At 34.3% G+C, this 24,073-nt stretch overlaps 1 protein-coding gene across 6 annotated transcripts in view; it reads right to left on the bottom strand.

The window, feature by feature from the left end:
- Nucleotides 1-24,073, bottom strand: part of CCSER1 (coiled-coil serine rich protein 1) — an 855,904-nt gene that overhangs the window by 458,642 nt on the left and 373,189 nt on the right. The window lies entirely within an intron of this gene.

The raw sequence follows: 24,073 nt of genomic DNA on the forward strand, positions 1-24,073 counted from the left end.
TTATTTATGAGACAGAGAGAGACAGACCATGAACAGGGGAGGGGCAGAGAGAGAGGGAGACACAGAATCCGAAGCAGCTCCAGGCTCTGAGCTGTCAGCACAGAGCCCGACACGGGGCTCGAACTCACAGACCGAGAGATCATGACCTGGGCCGAAGTCGGCCGCTCAACCAACTGAGCCACCCAGGAGCCCCAAATATCTGTCATATTTTAAATAATGTCTTACTATCAACTTATTCTTGGTACATGGATTTTTTTCAATCTAATAAACCTATAGATTAAAAGAAGAAGAAATACAAACACACACACCTTTGATGATAGCATACATATATCGTCTGTAAATTTTTAACATGTGATAGAAAATAAACTCTTAAGCAAATGGAAGAATCCTAAAGATACACAATGTTAAGACTTAAACTAAACTTTTGAATAAATGTTTATCAAGTACCTACAATGTGCAAGATGCTATTTTAGTGGTATAAATATATACACATATTGTAATCCTTGCCCTTCACACAATACAACATTAGGAGATAAATGATAAATGCTAGTGGCAGTTTGGGATATATTAGAGTGATTCAAAGGAATTACTTTTAGAAATTTAGAAGAGAGCAATCACATTTGTTTTTGTCTATGGATAGCAAAGGAGAATTAAATAAGAACACAGCACTTTATCCTGGATTTTGAAGACTCATTACTGACACCTGGAGAAAAATAGATTGCAGAAAAATTCTGGCCCAATTAAATGTTAATACCCCATTCATTAGGGAGTTCTTGAAATTTTGTATTTAACAAAGCAATATGAACAAAGATGTGTTATGAGTAACCTGGATGCAAAAATGGGAATGAAGGAATGAATGAATGAATGAATGAATGAATGAATAAATAAATAAATAAATAAAGCCAGTTAGAAGGCCATTACAAGACTCCAGCTATGAGACAAAAGGGGCCTGTGGCACCTGGGTGGCTCAGCCAAGTTAAGCCCTGACTACTGATTTCAGCTCAGGTGATTATCTCAAGGTTCATGAGAGACCCAAGTGGGGCTCTGCACTGATAGCATGGAGTTGGCTTGGGATTCTCTCTCTCCCTCTCTCTGCCCCTCCCCTGCCCACGCTCTCTTAAAAAAAGAAAGAAAGAAAGAAAGAAAGAAAGAAAGAAAGAAAGAAAGAAAGAAAGAAAGAAAGAAAGAAAGAAAGAAAAGGAGGACTGAAATTAGGCAGTGGTACTATGAATGGCTATGAGGGATGAATGTGACAGCCATTATAAGAAGTGAATCAAAATCTGGGGTGCCTGAGTGACTCCGTCGGTTGAACGTCCAACTCTTGATTTTGGCTCAGGTCACGATCCCAGAGTCGAGGAATGGAGCCTGTTGAGCGTGGAGCCTGTTTAAGATTCATTCATTCTCTCTCTCTCTCTCTCTTTCCCTCTCTCCCCCTTCCTCCCTCCCTCTGCATCACTCCCACTTGCATGCTTTCTCTTTCTCTCTAAAAAAATAGATAAATAAATAAAGTGAACGAAAGTTCCTTAGATTGGAAAAATTCAGTCATATACCGGAAAAACTGGTAAAATGACTCCAAAGTGTTGAGTCTAGATCAAAAATAAAAGAAGCCAGTAAAAACTAAATATGCAAAGGATAGAAAAAAAATAATTGGGAAAGAAGATAGATAATATAGAAGGTAGAAAAAGACAAACCAAGAATTGGACAGGTTATTCTCAGCAAGAAAAGTTTATCTTAGAGTTAGAAGCAACCAAATGTAAAAAAGAAGTGTGGAAAATATTAAAAAAAAACATATTTGAAGTGATGAGAAGAAAATTTTGAACTAATTTCTGTCAAGTGATGATGAAATTTGCACTAAAGCAGGAAATTAAGTCATTTTCTGGAAGTATAGTACTGTATACTAGGATTACTCTCCTTAAGCTCATCGTCTATGCTTTAGAATTCTAATCACAAAATCCTTTTTGCCTTATGACTTAACCTAATCATAGGAGTAAAAACCATTACATACACAGTCCGAGGGGATTTGTAATTTATATACACAGGAAGTGGGACTCTTAGAGATCATCTTAGAATTTTTAATGACATTTGTCTTAATTGGAATAATTGTTATATTGATACATTTTTTCTCTTAAATTGTATGTTTTATGTTATTGGGCACAAATGATGAAAAAATATGTTCCATAGAAGTAAATTCTGACATATTTCTAAGAGAACATGAGTTACACTTTATTTCTAAGATACTTTTATTTAACATTTATAAGACTCTCTTTTGATATTCGGAAAATCAAAATCTGACTTTTTCCTTGAATATTTTCATCCATGGTTTACTTTTAGCCTCTTGTAGTTAGCTGAAACTAGAAACAGATGTGCCAGAAAACCTTACACACACGCGCACGCATGCACACATGCACACACACGGTGTTCTCATCTGAGAATTGTGACCTTTGGGATAGAGACAAGCTTAGCTGAGAATCAATACTCAGGATATTTCTCTACAAAAAAATTATTTAAAGGTTCAGTCTATCAGTAAGACATAGGTTAACATTTTACACATTTGACAGAAAGTATATTTTTATTTTTTAAATATCTATAAAAAGGTATTTTTAGCATAGACAGAATTCATATAAGTCTGTCCAAATAGCATATTTGCAAATATTAAATATGTGAAAGAATCTAATAATTATGAATCAAAAGACACTGGGCAGAAGAAGGTGTAGTAGTTAGGGCTAATGTGAAGCACAAGAAAGAAAAATAAGATCTAACCATAATGAAAAATAAATTCATTACAGACGAAACAATGTATTGGAGAACTAAAAAAATGTAATTAATGATGAGTCTTTGGAAGATTACTTATCAGCATATGAATCTAAGAAATACTCAAGAGCTAAAAGTTGTAAATTTGTAACAGTCAACTTTCCACAGACTATGCAGAAAGTTGTATTTTTTTCTCAAGCATGACTTAACCAGATAACTGGATCAATTTTCCACTTCATTCTTGATGTCTTAAAGTATGAACATTATCATCAACATGATAATACATGAAAATATTATTTAATTCCTTATTTATTTAATTTCTTATTTATTTAATTCCTTAAATATGTATGTCTCCTAGGATCTATTGCCAAATTTGAATTACAGTTATTTGATCAAGTGGTCCATAGTTAAGAGAAAAGAATAAGGAAAACTTCTGTCATTTTGAGAGTTCCCCTGACATATCTGATGGGCAGGTTCTTCTGTAGAACCTGTGTTCGACTATATGTTCGATAATTGATAAATAATGGTAATTTTAACATTACTTAGCTTTTGGTGGTGTTTACAAAGTGATTTTCCAGTTATTACCTAATTTGATTTTTATACTAATCATGAAGAGTAGTGATTTTAGGAACACATATTTTACCAACTGTTCAACAGATTCCTCCTCTCCCAAATTTTTAAGGTAATCTCTGAGATTTCTGTATACAGTAAAACGAAACAAAACAAAACACAAAACAACAAAAAACGACTTGGCTCAGGAAAGTCATCAACCATCCCCCATGTGATATTATCCTTCCTGTGTGATATTGCCGGAGTATGACGATACCCATGAAGAATCACTGCCATTTCTACCAAAACTTCACAAAGAATCACTAATTTCCCTCAAACACCAAGGTTTTGCAGTGATTTGAAGCTTTTTTGCCTGTTTTCATTAATAAGGAGTTCTTGTGCAGAAGATCAATTAGTCCCCGTGCAAATGTACTTTTGGCAGGCCTGCCCTGCCCATTCGTCAGGCAGCCAAACATGCCAGGACTTTTGTAAATTCCAGGATTGAACACAGTTTAAATCTAAGTCAGGGCATGCCTTCATCCACTTAAACTAAGGTTCCTTACCAAAACTCAACTGAAGTTACAGACGGGGAAACTGAGGTATAAAAAACTTTGGTCCTAAAGGAGTAAATACTTTGATCAAGGTCACACAGAAAGTAGGAGGCAGACATGGGACCCATATTTTCTGTTATAAAAACCTTAGCTATTTCCCCTAAAGGAACCTCCCCCAAAATAATTCTTGACAATTCTTAAGGTGCTAATTATATGTAACCATGCAATATATGTATTCACATACACACACACACACACACACACACACACACACACACACATTACATTCTTTCTTCTTAAGGGTATCTTTCCTTAATGCACTTGAATCAAGTAGAAGCAGACCAAACTGATCTTCCCTTACTGTCTCACAATGATTACCCCATCTTTTATTTTTATTATTTTAAGATTTATTTTGAGAGAGAGAGAGAGAGAGAGAGAGAGAGCGTGTGCGCGCAGGGGAAAGAGGCAGAGGGAGGGAGGGGAGAGAGAGAGAGGGAGAGGGAGAGGGAGAGGGAGAGGGAGAGGGAGAGGGAGAGGGAGAGAGAGAGAGAGAGAGAGAATCTCAAGCATGCTCCACGCTCAACATGAAGCCCAGATGTGGAGCTCAATCCCACAACTCCAGCATCATAACTACCTGAGCTGAAATCAAGAGTCGGAAGCACAACTGACTGAGCTACTCAGGCACCTCTGACCCATCTTTTAATTTTCCTTTGAATGCCCCTAACAAAAATGAAGGGCTGGATTGGCCTTCTAAAGCTCATTTTTCCCTTGAATGAAAGATTACAATTTATCTTCTACGTGTGTTCACAACTGAATTGTTTAAAGAGTTTTCTTTAACCACTCCCTTTGTAGATCAGTGTTGATTCACTTGTATATTCTAATGTTAGTTGATGTTAGTAATTTTGATGTGCTACAAATCTATAATACAGATTTACAGATTATATGTGCTACTATGTATTCATTAACCCATTTTTGTTCCATATTTTTCTGATGTTTGAAGTAATATTTATAGATAGAAAATATGTAATTTATTGCATGAGATATTAAAGCAGAATTTTGCAGGTAGAAAAATTTTAGAGTTATTTCAGAGTTATTTTCTGTAAATAGATGTAAATGAAAAAGTCTCTTTTACTCTTTGTAAATGAAGTATGTACATAATTAATCAGAACTCAAGTTTCTCCAAAGATCCTGTTGGGCAGAATATCTTGTTTTATTTTATTTTTTTAATTTCTATTTGTTTTTTTCACTTTTTTATTTAAATTCCAGTTAGTTAACACACAGTGTAATATTAAAGTATCTTGTTTTAAATCTTAATTTCCTTCTTTTTTTAAATCAAATGTACTTTCAAGTGAATGAAATATACTTGGACAGTTTTCACCAATAGAAACTAAAATGTATTATATGAAGTAAGAAATGTAAATGGTTTTTAGCAAATATCTATGTCTTTGCTCTTGAATATTTTTGATAAAATTTACAGCATAAAGACTTGAGAAGTTTATTCAGGGGCATTGAGAAGGAAGTGTTAACTAAGCAGGTCTATGGTGTTCAAACCCTGCACATTCCCCAGAGGAAGGTATGTCTACAGGACTGGCACTTGGTCAGCTCCTGGGAGGTCAATTCTGAGCCCTTAAAATATCTTGCCTGATAAGAGTATTTTTGTATGCCTGAGGCCTCGAGCTGCATAGTAGCACTTTGATCAGATATTTAAGCTAACAGTGTGATTCACAACAAATACGTCATTTTTGCTCTTGGGGCAAGGAGTATGGAGTCTGAGTAGCTAAGGTCAGTCACACAGGAGCTGCATAATTAAGTATCTGACCTGTAAGAAAAACTCTGGACACCGTGGCTTACGTGAGTTTCTCTGGTTGACAACGCTTCAAATTTTATACATGAGGAAACCAAGGTACAGAAAGGTTAAATAATGTCCCTGAGGTCACACAGTAAGCAAGAAAACCTGGAATTGACATGAACTAGTTCAACTCCAGATATAGTGATTAACTACCCAGGTGATATCATTTACAATATTCAGTGGCACAATTATGTGTGTATTTATATTTATTTATATATTTTGAAAAATAATATAATTCCATATCCCCTGCATTCCAATAAACAAGAAATTTGAGGCACAAACAAACCTGATTTTATTTGCTATATAAAAACTATTATTTTGGTGGTGGGGGAAGCCTGGGTGGCTCAGTCAGTTAAGTGTCCAACTTCGGTCCAGGTCATAATCTCATAGCTCATGAGTTCAAGCCCCACATTAGGCTCTGTGCTGACAGCTCAGAGCCTGGAGTCGGCTTCAGATTCTATGTCTCCCTCTCTCTGCTCTCCCCCTGTCACACTCTGTCTCTGTTTCTCTGTCTCTCAAAAATAAATAAGCATTGAAAAATTTAAAAATATATTATTTTTTAAATACTCTGTGACCTTTTTGTTTTTATTTTTACTAAGTGTGCATTTTTGCTCTAGACTGAAAGAAGGGGAAGAGAGAAGACCTATATAATAATTCAGTTTACAGAAACATATAAGACTTAACTCATCCTTTTTTTCAATCCTTCATTTCTATAAATAACCTACTAGTAACCACAAAAAGTCCTGATTTTCCAAATTGCACAAAAAGTTCAAGTGGGAAGAAGTGAGTTGGAAAATGAATTACCCTAATACTATCCCTTAATATCTAAGTTTTAGAGATTTACAAAAAGATTTGCCTGTAATTTTTCATTTCTGAAAGCCAATAACTCCCCCCAGGTGATGTATATTAATATTTTATAACATCTAGTAATTATATATTGCTTTTAAAAATAGGTATGGGACATGAATGCAAGGAGGTATGGATAATATTTCTGAAAAATTATATATGAGCAGATGGATACCACATGAAGTAGATTAATATGTTAATCGTCTAAATAGAAAAGCATGCTATGCAATTTCAGGCTATTAATGAGATCAAAAATCCCAACTCTAAAACAAAGAAGTGATTGTATGCCACTGGTAAGCAGATTTTCGCCCTTGCCACTTTGTCATTTTGTAGAATAATTGCTCCCATAGGAAAAAATAAAATTGTTAGATCAGAAAACAGTAGAGTTGTAACCTCTATATTGCTTAAAATGACTATGTTCATTGCAAGAATATTAGTGGACCTGCTAGGCCTGCTTTAAGCACAGGCAAACTGAGCCTATGAAAATATTATTTGAGTACCTCAGTTTTATTATTAAAAAGAGATAGGATGAACATTGGTGAACTTTTAACTTTGCATGAATAAAATTTCATTTTCTCTGTAACGTAGCACTGAAAATAAGCACTGTCAATTTTTTTTTCTTTAGTCTCATATTTTAAAAATGTAAATCATTTTTAGTAGTAAAGATGTCCTTTCTTGATAAAAAAAAAACCTTAGACAATTAGCTTTCCATTTAGTAAACAAATAGTCATAGACAACAAAATATTTATAACTTTAATAAGCATTTAAAGTAAACAGAGAAGATGGCTTGCATTTGCATATCACTATTACCAATGTTTTAAATCAGATGAAATATTTGTAAAGCTAGAGTAATACCTGCCTTGCCTAACTCCAGGAGTCCTATGATTTAGATAATTAATTGAAATTGAGGTAGTGAAATTAAAATTTAATATAATATATAAAATAAATTATATCTAATATAATTTAATATTTGTTCAATGAATAAGAAGATATTCCACTTAGTAATATAATTTATGTCAGGAATTTTCCAAGATACTTGTGGTCAGCAAACAATATCCCCCTCCAAATATGTCAATATCCAAACTAAAATTAAGGTTCTAGATGCAATTAAAGTTGGTAATCAGCTGACTTTGAGAGGAGAGATTAATCCTGGATTATCCAGGTGGATCCAATATAATCCCATGATTTCTCAAATGTGGGAGAAGAGGCAAGGATAACATGAGGGTGATACGACATGAAAAGGACTCAATCTGTCTTTGCTGGCTTTGAAGATGGAGACAGAGGGCCATAAGCCAAGAAATGCAGGTGGCCTCTGGAAGCTAGAAAAGGCAAGGAATGGATTCTTTCCTAAAGGTTCCAGAAAAGAGAGCAGCCCCTCTGACACCTGATGTTGAAATTCTGACTTATAATAAATTTGTATTTATTGGCACTTTGTGTCAATTTATTATGAAAGTAACAAAAAAACAACCTAACACAATAATGTACATATGTTACCTCTTAAGTCTTCAAAGTATTATTTCTTTATTTCATTCACAAGTTGTAAGAGGGGGTATTTAGTCTCAGATATTTTGTTATTTATAAAAACAGAAGTCTAACCTACAATTTGCCAAACTCAAAGTCAATTCTCCATTTACTATATCACAGTACTTCCTATTGGGTAAATATTAAATAAAACTGTTGATAATACACTACTTCAATGTTAACATTATTATTATTAGTAGTGATATTATTAGAGAGACTGATAGCTCATAACACCAAAGTCATGAAATTTCAGATGTGTATCATAAAATAAAATTATTTGTTAAATTAAATAGTTAATATTTCTCATAATAGCATCAAAAAAAATTCCCATTAAGTAGTCCTCAATCAAAGAGGATATATTAACAAAATGAAACGTGGATTTTTTAATCAAGTAGTCCTGGCAGATAAGACATTTTTTTTTCATTTTGTGAAAATGGGTGAATAACATCTTTAAGAGTTTCACTTTTGTTGTCTTCTAAATAAAAATAATGTCAATTAGAGTTTTATTGGGAGAATTCAATGAGATTATATATAAAGAGTTTTCTTAAAGTAAAGGCATAGATAAGGATGTCAATGATTAGAGGATTTATTATTGTTTCAAAAATTCACTCAAATCCATCCTATAATATTTAAGTGACACAGAAAGGAGTTATTATAATAAACCATAATTTTTAAAAACTAGGCTCTATTAAATTGGAAGATTTACAAAATGCATTTCTCTCCACTGTCCCCCAAAATGCCACTGAAATTATTTCAAGGAATAATCAAAAAGATGCTAGCCTAAAAGAATCAAAAGAAAGAAAAATATTATGTAAGATGAAGAATGAGAAAGAAAAAACTGGGACCAATAGCACAGTGGAGTAAGTTATAAATCTTAGGTCCTACAGAAGATAATTACCACTAAGAAGAGAGTCAAATCTTACTGCCCACTTCCCAGGAGGAGACTGGTCACTTCTCTCCAAAAAAAATAATAATTATATATCCTGCTAACTATTCATTCAATGAGAAAGTAGAATGAAAATATTTCTAAGCATGTAAGGATTGGAACGAGAAGAGAAATAGAGAGTAGTGAATTCAAAAATAGTGAATATTTATACTATTCTTTAAGGTGAAAGAGAAAAATAATTAGATTAAAAAATCTTGTGTAGCTTTGAGGTTCAGGTCAGGTATTTATTGCAATGATGTGATTCCACAGGTTAACAGAATGGCTGGGCTATTACTAACAACTGGTGGCTAAACTGAATCACAGATAGAATTAAATAAGGGAGCAGGTCAAAAGTAAAAGAAATAAGGAGAAATTGATGAACCTTGGAGCAACAAATAGGGAAAAAGTTAAAGAAAGTAGATAACAGTTTGGGAGAAAATGGTGCAATCAAGGATTTGCAATTCTAGACATAAAAATATCTCAAAAGGTTACGTTGGATCAGCTCCTCTCTGGATATTCCTGCATGAGAAGGGAGGAAACTATTCAGAAACATTGCAAGTTTATGATATTAGGAGAGGGAAATTACAATATCATGTTTTTCTTTATATAGTTGTAGTTTGGTCAAAATACTTTGTTTAATATTGTATCCTTGAAAACACTAAAGATGGTATTCTATTTTATTTGAAGATGCTTTACCATCATGCTGTTTATTAATATATTTAGGTGTTGACAATTCAGATATTTACTGAGAACCTTATGCATCAGAAATTGTACTATATTCTAGTATATAGTAAGAAACAAAACAGTATCATTCCTATTCTCATAATGTTTATAACCTCTTACAAATTTAGGAAAAATGTAATGTATTCCTCTGGCTTATATGACATTATATTAAACGATACTTATAGCTTATTATTTAAAAGTAGATTCAATCCATTTTCTGGCTTGTAAGTTTGTATATTTATTATGATATTGCTTAAATTAACAGAGATAATGTTTCACTTTAAGTCTCTAACACCAATTATATATATATTTTTAATTTTTTTCCAGTTTTTATTATATTTTTGAGAGAGTGAGAGTGTGGGCAGGGGAGGGGTAGAGAGAAAATGAGACACAGAAATTGAAGCAGGCTCCAGGCTCTTTGCTGTCAGCACAGAGCCTGACGTGGGGCTTCAACCCACGAACATGAGATCATGACCTGAGCCAAAGTCGGACGCTTAACTGACTGAGACACTCAGGCACTCCTCTAACAATAATTATATTGAGAGATGATCAAAAACAAGCTAAATAACTGCAGAATTTGTTTTATTTATTTTTTTACATTAATCTTTTTATTTTTTTAATGTTTATTTTTGAGAGACAGAGAGACACAGAGCGTGAGTGGGGAAGGGGCAGAGAGAGAGAGAGAGAGGGAGACACAGAATCTGAAGTAGGCTCCAGGCTCTGAGCTGTCAACACAGAGCCCAACATGGGGCTCAAACTCATGAACCGCAAGATCACAACCTGAGCTGAAGTCAGACACTTAACCAACTAAGCTATCCAGGTGCCCCCAGAATTTATTTTAGACAAATAAGACATATGAACTTATCAAATAACTAGCCACATTGCTTTAGAATATATCAGTACTGATGCAGGGAGTGAACCCATAAGGTTCTATGAAACTTCGCTCAGGTAATATTTCATTTTGCTTGTTAAAACCAGCAAACAAAAAACATACATACCTCATTCACTCCACAGTCTTAAATGGTGTCAGCAAAAAGAAGATGCTTATTAACAGGTAATTACAATGAGGTAATTTCTAAGAGATACATGAAGACAAGCAAACATAGGACAGAATTTTGTGTCTTTATGAACTATGGTTTGGTATGGTCTAAATTGTATTTTGGTAAACAAAGGAATAAAAGCAGCTGCTTTATTTGTTGCTTGTTTATTATGGGGAAATTAATATTTTTTACCCAATATAAGTAAAAGCAATATAAGTATTAATGGAATATGCAACTTACCAAAACTGATCAATATTTTTTTACAAATTGTAAAATTTCAGAGAAAGTTAAAAAAGGGCATGAAATTTAACTAAATTCTTTTTTATAGTGTTAAGTCAAATATGACTTATAGTTTAAATATTATAAAATAGTATAGTTTAAATATTATAAAAACTTCTCTTAGCCTTTCATTTTGTAATAAATTGATCAATATCCCTTCCAACTTAAAAATTACCATTATGTTGGTGCACTCGGGTGGCTCAATCAATTAGGCATCCAACTCTTGATCTCCACTCAGGTCATGATCACAGGATTAGTGGGTTCAAGCCCTGCATGAGGCTCCATGCTGACAGTGTGGAGGCCTGCTTGGGATTCCCTCTCTCTCCCTCTCTCTGTTCCTCCTGCGCATTCTCTCTCTCCCAAAATAAATAAATAATTTTTAAAAAATTAGCTGTATGTCTTGTTTCTTTAAAAAACATGTTATTCTAAGTGAAATAAGTCATACAGAGAAAGACAGATACCATATGTTTTCACTCCTATGTGGATCCTGAGAAACTTAACAGAAGACCATGGGGAAGGGGAACGTAAAAAAAAAAAAAAAAAAGGTTAGAGAGGGAGGGAACCAAAACATAAGAGACTCTTAAAAACTGAGAACAAACTGAGGGTTGATGGAGGGTGGGAGGGAGGGGAGGGTGGGTGATGGGTGTTGAGGAGGGCACCTGTGGGGTGAGCACTAGGTGTTATGGAAACCAATTTACCAATAAATTTCATATTAAAAAAAAACAAACATGTATTTGTCCTATTTTAACTTTCGTTTTATTTTGAAAGTAGAGGAGGCATATGATGATACTTTAATAGAATTTATAACATTAAAATATGTTTTACTGGGGTGCCTGGGTGGCTCAGTCGGTTCCGACTTCAGCCTAGGTCAGGATCTCCAGGTCTTCTTGAAGCCCGTGATTTCACACCCCCTGTCTGGCTCTATACTGACAGCTCAGCCTGGAGCCTGCTTCAGACTCTGTCTCCCTCTCTCTCTGCCCCTCCCCTACTCATGCTCTGTCTCTGTGTCTCTCAAAAAATGAATAAACGTTAAGACTTAAAAAAAAATATGTTTTACTATGTGTTTTCCCTTTAATTTTTAATTCTGCCTAAATAAGGAATTTCAGAATGACTTTTGCTAAGAGGTAGATATTAAACCAATGTAATGAGTGACAACCAAAATGGAATGTGTCAGTCATTAGTAATGCCAAATAGTAGCTTCAATAAAACTAATGGAGAGTACATCACATGTGAAACATATTGTGATTTTAAATTTTTCACAGCAATTTCCACCCTATGCATGTTAATCATTGTCATTAATATTGATTTCCAATCTTGGAATAAAAGAGTAAAACTAAAGTCCTGTGATGAGTTGGATAAAGAGGAAAATATTATTTATAAAGACAGACGTACTTACAACTGCCCTCTTGTGGTCATAGAAGATTACTTAATGAATTTACTTTAATGGCTACACTACTGAAACTAGCCAACTAACCCAGAGGAAGTCTACATATCCAAAGGCAACCTTTGTAGGAACAGGACTTGGCTCAAATAAGTCCTAGGGAAAAAAAAAAATCAATTGCTCTTTCACATTGTATAATCTGGGAATATAATTCAAACATAAATAATTGGGCATAAGTTATGATTGACAGCTACTGGAATAACATGCTTTAATCCCAACTTTATATGTTCAGCAAGGAGGGAGCTATTTGACTTTATAATATTTTATACATCTTTCAGCTAAATTAAAGATACAAACATTGAAGTTAACACTTAGGTTATCACGAAGATTTGTGATACTCTATAGGACATCATGCAGCCATAAACCAACAAAAGCATCCGTAAATGAGCTATTTCCTGCTTGGACTGAGTCTTGGTGAAAATCTTTAAAATAATAATTTTAGAGGGCCACTAAGAGTTTGTGGAATAGAAATTACCTGGCAGAGGAGAGGTAGGGGACAGAATGAATCAGAAGATATTGAGAGGTATCATGTCTTCCTTCTGTTTCTGAACAGATCTATGAAAGGTGAGTCATAACGTATTCACTGTATATTATCTTGTGAAAATCTATTGCCATGTTTTTCTAAAACAGACTTTCTGCTTTTTATATCAATGTGATAAAATTGTAAATGAGAACAAATACCTAGTGAAAACAGATTAACACTAACCCAACACATTATGATAAAATGAATCATTGACCAATTCCTGATTATATGTAAAGTCACCTGCCAGATGATTTAAAGTCAGCCTCATTTCATTTTCCTTAAGGCTTTTTAAACAACCAGTAATTATTTTAAACATCCAGGGACAAATTAGATACATTTCAGTCATTAAGTGAGTTGTAATATTAAAAAATCACCCTACAAAAAGAATATCAATATTTTGATAAAGTAGCCAGAAGTTTAGAATAGTATTAATATTATTGTTCAAGATAGGGTATTAACATTAAAAATCCCCAAATCACTCCCTAGTACATATCCTAGTGTTATTCACTATGTTGGGGATTTGAAACTGTGAAAATATTGTTATAATAGGAAGTGATTAGTCAGAGGGCGACAGTTAACTTTGGACAGTATTCAGTTTGATCTATCTAGAAATAATTATATCTAGAAATGTCCAGCTGCCTAGAAATAGGAATAGAGAGATAAGACAGTGGTGTTTATACAAGGTTGGAGCCCAGAAAATAGTGTGGATTGGAGGAAAGGAAAGCACTGGACCTGGCAGACCTGGGCTGGAATCCTGCTTTGTCACCTAACAGCTAGGTGACACCAAGTGGCTGATAAAAATCTCTCAGAGTAGACCTTGCAAACTGGCAATCCTTGGGATAAATGTGGTTTTGTTTCACTCACAATGCAGCTAAAGACATGATTCAACTGACAACATGAATATAGGAAAATTTCACATACAAAAACCAAATATCCAGATTCTCTTTTAAAAACCTAAAACTGGATAATGCTTAGCTCCCATGCATACCTGACAACAAGCATTGTAGCTAAGTGGCAGCTCTCTTCTCTCCACTAAAGAAAACTGTCTTCCAACACTGACATTGTTTCTTGTTTCACAGCTATTTCCACCATTTATCTTACTTGACAAATTATTTTGCATTTTGAGTGACCTGAGGACAACGTTATCTACCTTTAGACAAAGATACTGGGAATATAACAGCCAGCACATTTCCAGGTATGTATAGATACCTGTTATGGACTGAATGTGCTCCACCCCATTTATATGTTGAAGGCCTAAACCCAGTGTAATGGCATTTGGAGAAGGGTCCTTTGGGAGATAATTAGCCTTACATGAGGGTCATGAGGGTAATGCCCTTATAAGAGAAGATACCAGAGAGATTAGGTTAGGTTGGATAGGTTAGGTAGGAAACAGGTGAGTCCAAAAGTAAGGTGATGTTCTGGAATTTATGAGGGATTAAAGAATGAGACTCATATTTGAAAGAGGAAAATTTTTTCATTGATTTCTACATATTATATGTTAGTTTTATTAAATGTTTATTAAATGCACCCATTACGAATTCAAGTTTAATAATAATTAATGTTTTTATAAAGAGCATTTCCGAATCTCTGATTATTTTGACTGCAACCCAACCACGCCAGAGAAAGGAGCACACTGCTACCATATGGTAGCAACTACTCTGGATTGCTGGCAATTTTTTTCCTGAAATAATCATTAGTCTACAGAATCTCTGCCAATTCAACCTTATCTCCGTGTTAGGGAAAAAACAGAAGTTGCAAACTTATTAAATGATGTATCCTTTGTTTGATATCTAATAGCAAATAAACTCCATATTACCATTATTTTAAGTAACACAATTGGAATTATGTTTGACAAGAAACATTCATAGAAATAAAAACATGTAAAATAACTTTTCAATACATATTTTAAATTAAAATCCTTTCATAAATTCTCACACTACATAACAATAATTACGTATTAAGAATATGACACTGAATGGAGAATACTAAAGTATTCACACTTGAAAGTATGAGAAACACTAACAAGTGATGTCACATTAACACATCGTCACCTTCGTGGAAGTCCCTGTGGAGAAACATCTTCAGGGTTTGCTAGATCATCTTTCCAAGAAAGAAAATAATGACAAACCAATGTTCTATGCAATGTTAGTTTCCTACCCATTCTTCTCTTCTTTATTGTTAATAGAATCCCCATTTTGTCTGATTTTATACTTGCTGTCCAGTGTACACATTGCATAAAGAATCATCATTGCTCTAATCAAGATTTAACAATCCTGTGCCCTGATTTTCTAGCCACAATTATAGGTGGGATGATCACAGGATCCTATTCTTGTCAATAAAATCTAAGTGTATTTAGTTGTACTCAGTGCTTGAAGGTATCTTGGGCACTTTTGCCATCTTGATTGATACAGAGGATGAAGGCAACTGATCCAGTTCTTTTGTCTTTCCTCATTCTCTTGCTTTGAGTTTGGCTATATTTCTGCTGAGGTAGTCTGCTGCCTAATAAAACCAAATTATTCCATTTTTATTTTGAAATAATAGCCAACTCTTACAAAGAGCTTAGTACATGTCAAACAGCATGCTTCTGGTTTATTTGCATCTTATCTTATGTAATCCCAGCAGCCCAAAGAGAAGATGCAAATATTGCTTATGCTTATATATGAGTATACTGAAACTCTGTAAGAAAAACTGGCTTGCCTATGATCACAAAGCTATTCAGTGAAAAAGCTGGGATGTGAACCCAACATTTTTTGATACTAATAAGATGATCTTATGTATCCTAATGTCATGCTTCTTCATGCTTACACAGAAAATGCCCACTGTTCAGGAAGCACACAAAGCCACTAAGCCATAAATAAATTAGTAGACTGTATTTCTGCTTACACTGTTCCCTAATTGTAATTTTTCATTAATGACTAGCATCTACATCGAGAGTATTTAGTAAATCTGAGCAGCTTTTCTCCAGTTTGAGAAATGTCTGATGATCTCAGTTGTAGCCAATTCTCAGAATACTTCCCAGAATCCGGGCCGTATGTGCAGCCTTTTCTTGGGAACCAGCTTGGACTCCATTTTAATTGTGCTTTTGGAAGAATTACAAGACCCAACATGACTTAAGGTATACCCTTTAGGGGCTACCCTATTAAAATGCTTTGCTAATATGACATAAAAATTTTCCTTGGTTAAGACAACAAAGACAGAGAATGCTTATCAGGAGGCATGAGAAAGCACAGCAGGTTGAAGAAGCACAGAAGTGGCTATACTACTAAAGCTATAGCTATTTTCCATTTGCCCTTCGAGATCCATCTTCACACTCCATAGGCTACTCTCTGCCTTGATGGACTCGCCTACATAGGCCACATCAGAAAGATCCTTTGTCCACTGGATTCCTGTTATGGTTAGCCAATGGGGACATTCAATAGAGATAAGAAGAACGGAAGAGGCAAGGATTTTATTCTATTGGCTCCTTTACTTGCATTGTCTGATTAGATGCATCTAGAACATTAAAATAAAATTTTATCTCAAGTTCACTTTCTGTACAAGCCTTCCTTCTTCCTAATGAAGGCAATTTCTTCCGTTACTTATCTTTTAAGTCCTAATAAAGGTAATGACTCTACTATAGCACAAAACCCTGTGATTTCCCTACATTTTACCCATATCTCTGAAAATAGTCTTCGTTAAGCCCTTCCTGATTTATCAAATTTGTGTTGCTGTTTTTTTTCTCTCCCCTGCAGAGACTCTGATGAACAAGTCTATTGACACTATATTTATAGTTGAAAAGCAGAAAGAAATTAATCAAAGGATGTTGAAGAAAAATGAGTAGCAAGAATAAATGTCAATATGTAAATGTGTCACTTGTCTTTTTTATGTAATTGCATTTAGTAGAGAAAGACTGGAATAGTTTAAACATTTTGAATGACCTCAGTATTGGGAAAATATCGGAAAAGAAAGTAAGTAAAGATACTGCAGAAAAATTTCTTTGTTGGACTTGATTTTGTATGAATTATTTAAAGACAAATTTCAATAAAATACTTTATATTAAATTAAATTATGTTGTTGGGGTGCCTGGATGGCTCAGTTGGTTGAACATCCAACCCTTGATTTCGGCTCAGGTCATGATCTCACAGTCGTGGGCTCGAATCCCATGTCAGGCTCTGTGCTGGTGAGGAGCGTGCTTAAGATTCTCTCTCTCCCTCTCCCTCTGCCCCTCCTTCACTCATGTGCTCTCTCTCATAGATAGATAGATAGATAGATAGATAGATAGATAGATAGATATTGTTGAAATTCAGGTACAATGTCTTGAGAAAATGTCTACAAAGTAAATAGTGCTATTTACTACAAAGTAGTTGCCTCTGACCCTATCTCCAACTATAACATTTACTAAACATTTATTTAAAGTAATACAAAGAAAAAACTACAAAGCATATATAGTACATACTTTTAAATCAGTAGATAAGTATCATATCATATGTACTTTTAAATTTAAAACACAAGTTGTTATTGAATGTTGGTATATGTTTTTATTTACATTGACTAATAAATATGGGGTAAATGTGATTAATCATAAAACATGAAAGTTTAAGCAAACATGTTAGAGCTTGAGATTAAGAATTGTTTCAATTTAAATCTCAATTTGCAGGGCACCTGGGCAGCTCAGCTGGTTAAGTGTCCAACTCTTCGTTTCGGCTCAGGTTGTGATCTCACAGTTTTATGGGTTCATACCCCATATCAGGCTCTGTGCTGACAGTGCAGAGCCAGCATGGGATTCTCTCTCCCTCTCTCTTTGCCCTTCCCCCACTTTGCACTGTCTCTGTTTTTCTCAAAATAAACTTAAAAAAAATTCAATTTGCAATTATAATTCAAACCCCAGTAATAATATCATAATAAACAATAATTTAGTAAAATGGGATATATTTAATTAGCAGATTGAAAATATTAAATATAACTGATACTCTACTGCCTGCAGTAAACCCTTATGGAATATTCCCTATAAGTCCTTGGTATAACATAAGAATTTCACAACTAAAGATGTAAGAAATTTTATTTATGCATTCTCATGCTTTTTTTTAAATGAAATTTATTGTAAAATTGGTTTCCATACAAAATTGGTTTCCGTACATTGGTTTCCAGTGCTCATCCCAACAGGTGCCCTTCTGCCCTCATTGCCCATTACCCATTTTCCCCTCCCTAGCACCCCCTATCTACCTTCAGTTTATTCTTAGTTTTTAAGAGTTTCTCTTGGTGGGAATGCAAACTGGTGCAGCCACTCTGGAACACAGTGTGGAGGTTCCTCAAAAAATTAAAAATAGATCTACCCTATGACCCAGCAATAGCACTGCTAGGAATTTACGCAATGGATGCAGGAGTGCTGATGCATTCTCATGTTTAAAAAAAAATACATAGCTTTTACACATGTGATTTTCTAATTAAAATTGTATCCCAGATTCATTCTAGAATAAAATTTGTTTCTAATTACTATTCTACTGTATGCTGTTATTTACATATTTTTCTCTACCACAGTTCATTATGTTCTATTCATTTTTATACCTTTAGTACATAGCCTAAAACAACGCATTATACAAATCTCTCTCATGATGATAGGTTTGTTTTCCTTACTCTGAATAGAGTCTTCTGTTTTGACTTAGAACTAGTTCATCAAAATTCTTAAATACATATACATTTATATATGCATATATATATAAATATATATGTATACACAAATATAGATATATAATATTCCACTTGATAAACCCAAGTTTTTTAAAGTATATACCCTGTTTCTAACATCTGACTTCTACAGTTTATATCTGCATTGCTTTTGTTCTATGTATGGACTTAGTAAATATTTTATTCATCATGTATGGGCCAAAAAAGTTGTGTGGAAGTATAAACTCTCATCCACTTTGTACTCTTCTTAAAAAATGAAATCTGCCTTTTGGCTGGAAATGCGATCTTCCAGTAACGAGCCAAAATGACTACCACCAACGGAAAGAGGAGAAGTTCCTGCTGTATGTTCTCTAGGACTTCTAGGAAACTGGGAGTCATTCTTTGGCCCACACAGATGCAAATTTACAAGAGAGGTGATTTTGTAGACATCAGGGAATGGACTCTATTCAAAAAGAAATGCCCAGCAAACGTCACCATGGAAAAACTGGAAGAGTTTGCAATGTTACTTAGCTTGCTTCTAATATTATTGTAACTAAACAAGTTAGGGGCAGGATTCTTGCCAAGAGAATTAAGGTACATATTGAGCATATTAAGCACTCTAAAAGCCTAGATAGCTTCATGAAGCCTGTGATGGAAACTGGTCAGAAAAAGAAGGAAGCCAAAGAGAAAGGTACTTGCGTTCAACTGAAGTACCCAGAGAAGTACAAGAAGTACCCAGAGAACTACATGAAAGGGAGCCCAACTGCTGCTGGAGCCTATTCCCTAAAGAATTCATGGCATAATAGGCGGGGGGGGGGGGGGGGGGGGGAGGTAAAGTTTTTTTTCTATCATTTAGTTAAACTAGTTACTTGTGGAAGTTTTCATAATATGTGTTTTTGTCTACCTTCAGATGAGTAGATTATGAAATGTAGCAAAGTATACTTTGATGACTACCAATTTATTTAGGCAACAGTATTTTCAAAAACAAACCATATATATATATATATATGTGTGTGTGTGTGTGTGTGTGTGTGTGTATATATATATACATACACATATACATACATATATACATATATATGTATATATACATATTTTTTTAAGTATGCTCATTTTTTTTCTTATATTCAAATCATTCTGACATTTACAAAGGTGAAATTAAAACTGAAGAGTTATTTGAAACTGGGAAGAGTACAATCTCATAACAAGCACATTCTCATGGGAAGTTAATCACAAACACCAAAAATTGCTGCTAAAAATAATGAGCTTTAAAAACTTATTTGCAGACAATGAGGAAAGTGGATCCCTGTATATTTCAATATTCTAAAAATATTAAATACAAATAAAAGTAACTAAATATTTTAATAGAGAATAAACAGAAGTCATTGGCTGCAAAAAAATGTGTCTGAATAATTTTATATTAATCTATAGTATGTCTACATATTTTGATGCTCCACCTACTATGTTATCGAAGATGAAAACTGTCCAGATAAGTTTTTTCATGGCAAGTCTCTGGGTTCTATATCTGTATTATATCAAAAAGCTTTCCCCTATAAATGATACTATGTGAAGCTTTAAAAAAGGTTTTATACATTTCTCACATTTGTAAAAATGAAAAACTCAAAAGGGGGGAAAATGGTTTTTTGGTTAGCATATTTTTGAGCAAAAATACATTTCAGCAAACTTCCTACTGGGAAAACAGTAATTACTTAAGTTGGCAGCACACATCTGGCATAATAAAGACGGGAATATAAAAGTCCTTGATGTAACCCAAGTGTTTATCAGTTTTTAGAACACTCTTGTTCTTGCCACATTCAAGGAAATATTTAATTAGGAATTGGCTCTCTTCTCATTTTCACAAACTCAAAGGTGCTGTCCTCTCTATCCTCCCAGGTGCTAAACAGTTCAATAGCATCAACAGCATCACATTCTACTTCCCAAATATCTCCATTAGTAACTAGATAGGGTGATAAATCAAATCCTTTAGCTTTGGGACAAGAAAAGTAAAATCTGCATTCAGTTAATGAAATAAAAAGTTCTTCCAAACACTGGCATGTTTTCAAGAACTTCCATTTGGAAACGCTCCTTAATATTTTGGCCCTTGTCCTTTTGGAAGCACTTTTAGCTGGCTGATACATAACAATATAATAGCAATATAATTCCTTCCGTATGGGAGTTGCTCCCATGCACAAACCAGAGGAACAATGTAGATCTCTAGATGTACCCAAATATAACTGATATTCCTCAGATTATTGCAGTAGTTTTAAATTCATTAAATATTTTTAATATTTGAGAGTGAATTCAATCTTTATTACAAAAGTAACCCAATTTATTCTTTTAAAAATTCAAACAGTGCATACATGGAAAACTGAAACTCCCCCTGTATCACCCTACCCCCACTGTCAAGGAAAAGATAATGTTTACAGTTTGACATTTAATCTCTCATCTTGGATTCCAAGGTTACAAGTTTACTTTTAATTTCATAATATGTCATGGACATCTTTCTATGGTAGAAAATATAAATCCTCTGTATTTGTGTTAATGGAAGCACATTATCACACACTTTGGATGTATCATTATTTATTTTAACAATTATTTATTATTCATATTTGTTCTCTCCAAATTTCTGCTTTTACCTATAATGGTATGTTGACCAGTATGTTATGCAGAAGACAGGAAACACAAAATTTGTTAATAATATGTAGAGCACATTGAACACTTTGGTTTTAAAATGTTTTAAATTATATTATTTTATTTGATGAACTTGTATGTGGACATCTCTTTAAGGTAGTAGTTTTGTTATCTTACAGATGAGAAAATGCACTTCAAAGAGTTTAAATGAACCAAGTAGTAATTAAGTTCCTATCTGGGAATCCAACTCTTTGCACTATAGAGAACTTTCTCTTGATCAGATTATTCTATTAACAGATGTGCAAAGCAAGCATTAAGTAAAGATATTTAAATAACACAGTGATATAAGATTATTTATTTTCATTTTATTTATTTTTTTAGAGAGAGAAAGGGCGAAAGCATGGAAGAAGGGCAGAGGGAAAGAGAGACAGAATGTTAAGCAGGCTCCATGTTCCATGTGGAGCCCAATGTGGGGCTCGATCCCACAAACTTGGGATCATAACCTGAGCTGAAATCAAGAGTTGGATGCTCAACCAACTGAGCCACATAGGTGCCCCTACCCAAAGAGATTTTTAATTACACATATTCTGTCTTCTTTTCATTTTGTGATTTTCCTTATCTTATTTTTGCTGAGTGTGATGGTTAATTTTATGTGTCAACTTGGCTATCTGCCAGCTGTCTGGTCAAACTGGTAGTCTAGATGTTACTCTGAAGGTATTTTGTAATGTCATTAAAATTTATAATTAGTTGACTTTTAAGTAAAGCAGACTACTCTCCATAAAAAAATTGGGCCACATCAGGGGCTCCTGGGTGGCACAGTTGATTAAGCAACTGACTTCAGCTCAGGTCATGATCTCACAGTTCGTGGGTTCAAGCCCCGTGTCAGGCTCTATGCGGACAGCTCAGAGCCTGGAGCCTACTTCAGATTTTGTGTCTCCTGCTACTCACCTTCTCACACTCTCTCACTCAAAAATAAATAAATATTAAAAAAAAAAATTGGACCACATCCTTAAGAGCAAAAACTGAGGTTTCCCAGGGAAGAAGGAATTCTGTCTTAAAACTGTAACATAGAAATCCTGCCTAAGTTTTCAGCCTGACAGTAATGCCTTATGGATTTTGCCAGGCCCCAAAATAGATAGATGATCCCTAAAATAGATAGATTTGTGGGCCAAATCCCTAAAATAGATAGATTATAGATAAATAGATAGATACATAATAGATAAAAATTATGCATTTATAGTATAAAATAATTAAATAGGAAGGTATAGATATATTTCCTACTGGCTTTGTTACTATGGAGAACCCTACTTGAGACAGATATACTGTTATGGGTCTGTATTTCTGCCCCTCCCCCCTGCCAAATGTTGATGTCCAAGACCCTAAAATCTCAGAATTAGATCTTAGTGAGAAATAACAGTTGTTGCTGATGTACTTAGTCAAGATGAGGTCATATTGGAGTAGACTGGGCCCCTAATCCAATATGACTGGTGTCCTTACAAGAATAGGACCATGAAAAGGCACACAGAAACAAGGAAAGTGACATGTGGAGATAAAGGCTAGACTGGAGTGATGCATCTAGAAACCAAGGAATGCCAAGAATTGTTAGCAATCAGTAGAAGGTAAGACAGGCCTGGACAGATTCTGCCTCGGAGCTCTCAGAAGGAACCAACCCTGCTGACACGCTGCTTTTGGACTTCTAGTCTCTAGAACTGTATGAAAATTAATTTCTCTTGTTTTCAGCCACCCACTTTGTGGTACTGTGAAAAAGTACTTATTAGGATAAAAGCAAAATAAATAAACAAACAAACGAAAAACCCCACAAAACTGTATTGCAAAGAAGGAAAGAAAAAAACAACAACTCTGCAACAGTAAAATGTCAGCTTACTCTTGGTTGCCTTTTTTCTATATTTTCAAGTGTAAATGTACTCCTCAAATGCTTATTACAGTACTATACCTAACTAATCATTTCCCCACATTCAAATTGCACATTGAAGAATAAGTTTTAAACATCTACTGGCAGGGGCCCCTGGGTGGCTCAGCAGATTAAGTGTTGGATTCTGGATTTCAACTCAGGTCATAATCTCATGGTTCCTTGAGTTCAAGCCCTGCATGGGGTTCAGCTCTCTGCGCTCTGTGCTGATAGTGTGGAATTTGCTTGGGATTCTCTGTACCCCTCTCTCTCTGCCTCTCTCCCCAGCTCTCCCTCATACTCTGTCTCAAATAAATAAACTTAAAGAAAAAAAAAATTTAAAAATCTACTGGCAAGCCAGGTCATCTTATGTTTTAAATAACAATATTCAAATAAAATTTCCAATTAGAAAGATGTTAATAATCACTATGAAGTGATTTTCACCTACTATGACATCCACCACTATCCCATCCCCCAAGCCCTTATGATGAGATACTAAACAAACATACTTCTTTTCAAGTGTTTGGATGTTAGTTCTCTATCTCCCTTGCTTCTTTTTCAATTTTGATACAGATACGTAGAACAGTAACTGGGCTCTTATGTCATTGATGTTCTTCATCCTTCTCAACTTCAACTGGTTTTACAAAACTTGTTTTTGGTCACAATAATATACTATTCTAGATTAATTTGTGGTAGCTCTAAGGAATTGGAAGATGTAATTTTGAAAAAAAAATGTAAATGAATGAAAAGTTTATTTGCTAAAAGGTTACCCGGAAATATTTGGTTAAGTAAGGCAGGATGATACAGAACCTCAAATAAAACAGGAAGTAATGGGATTAGCAGCTAAACAAAAGTAAAAGACTTTAAAAAGGATCAAGCACCTCTCAAGTTA

This window comes from Panthera tigris, chromosome B1, assembly GCF_018350195.1.
Source record: "Panthera tigris isolate Pti1 chromosome B1, P.tigris_Pti1_mat1.1, whole genome shotgun sequence".
Lineage (NCBI taxonomy): Eukaryota > Metazoa > Chordata > Mammalia > Carnivora > Felidae > Panthera > Panthera tigris.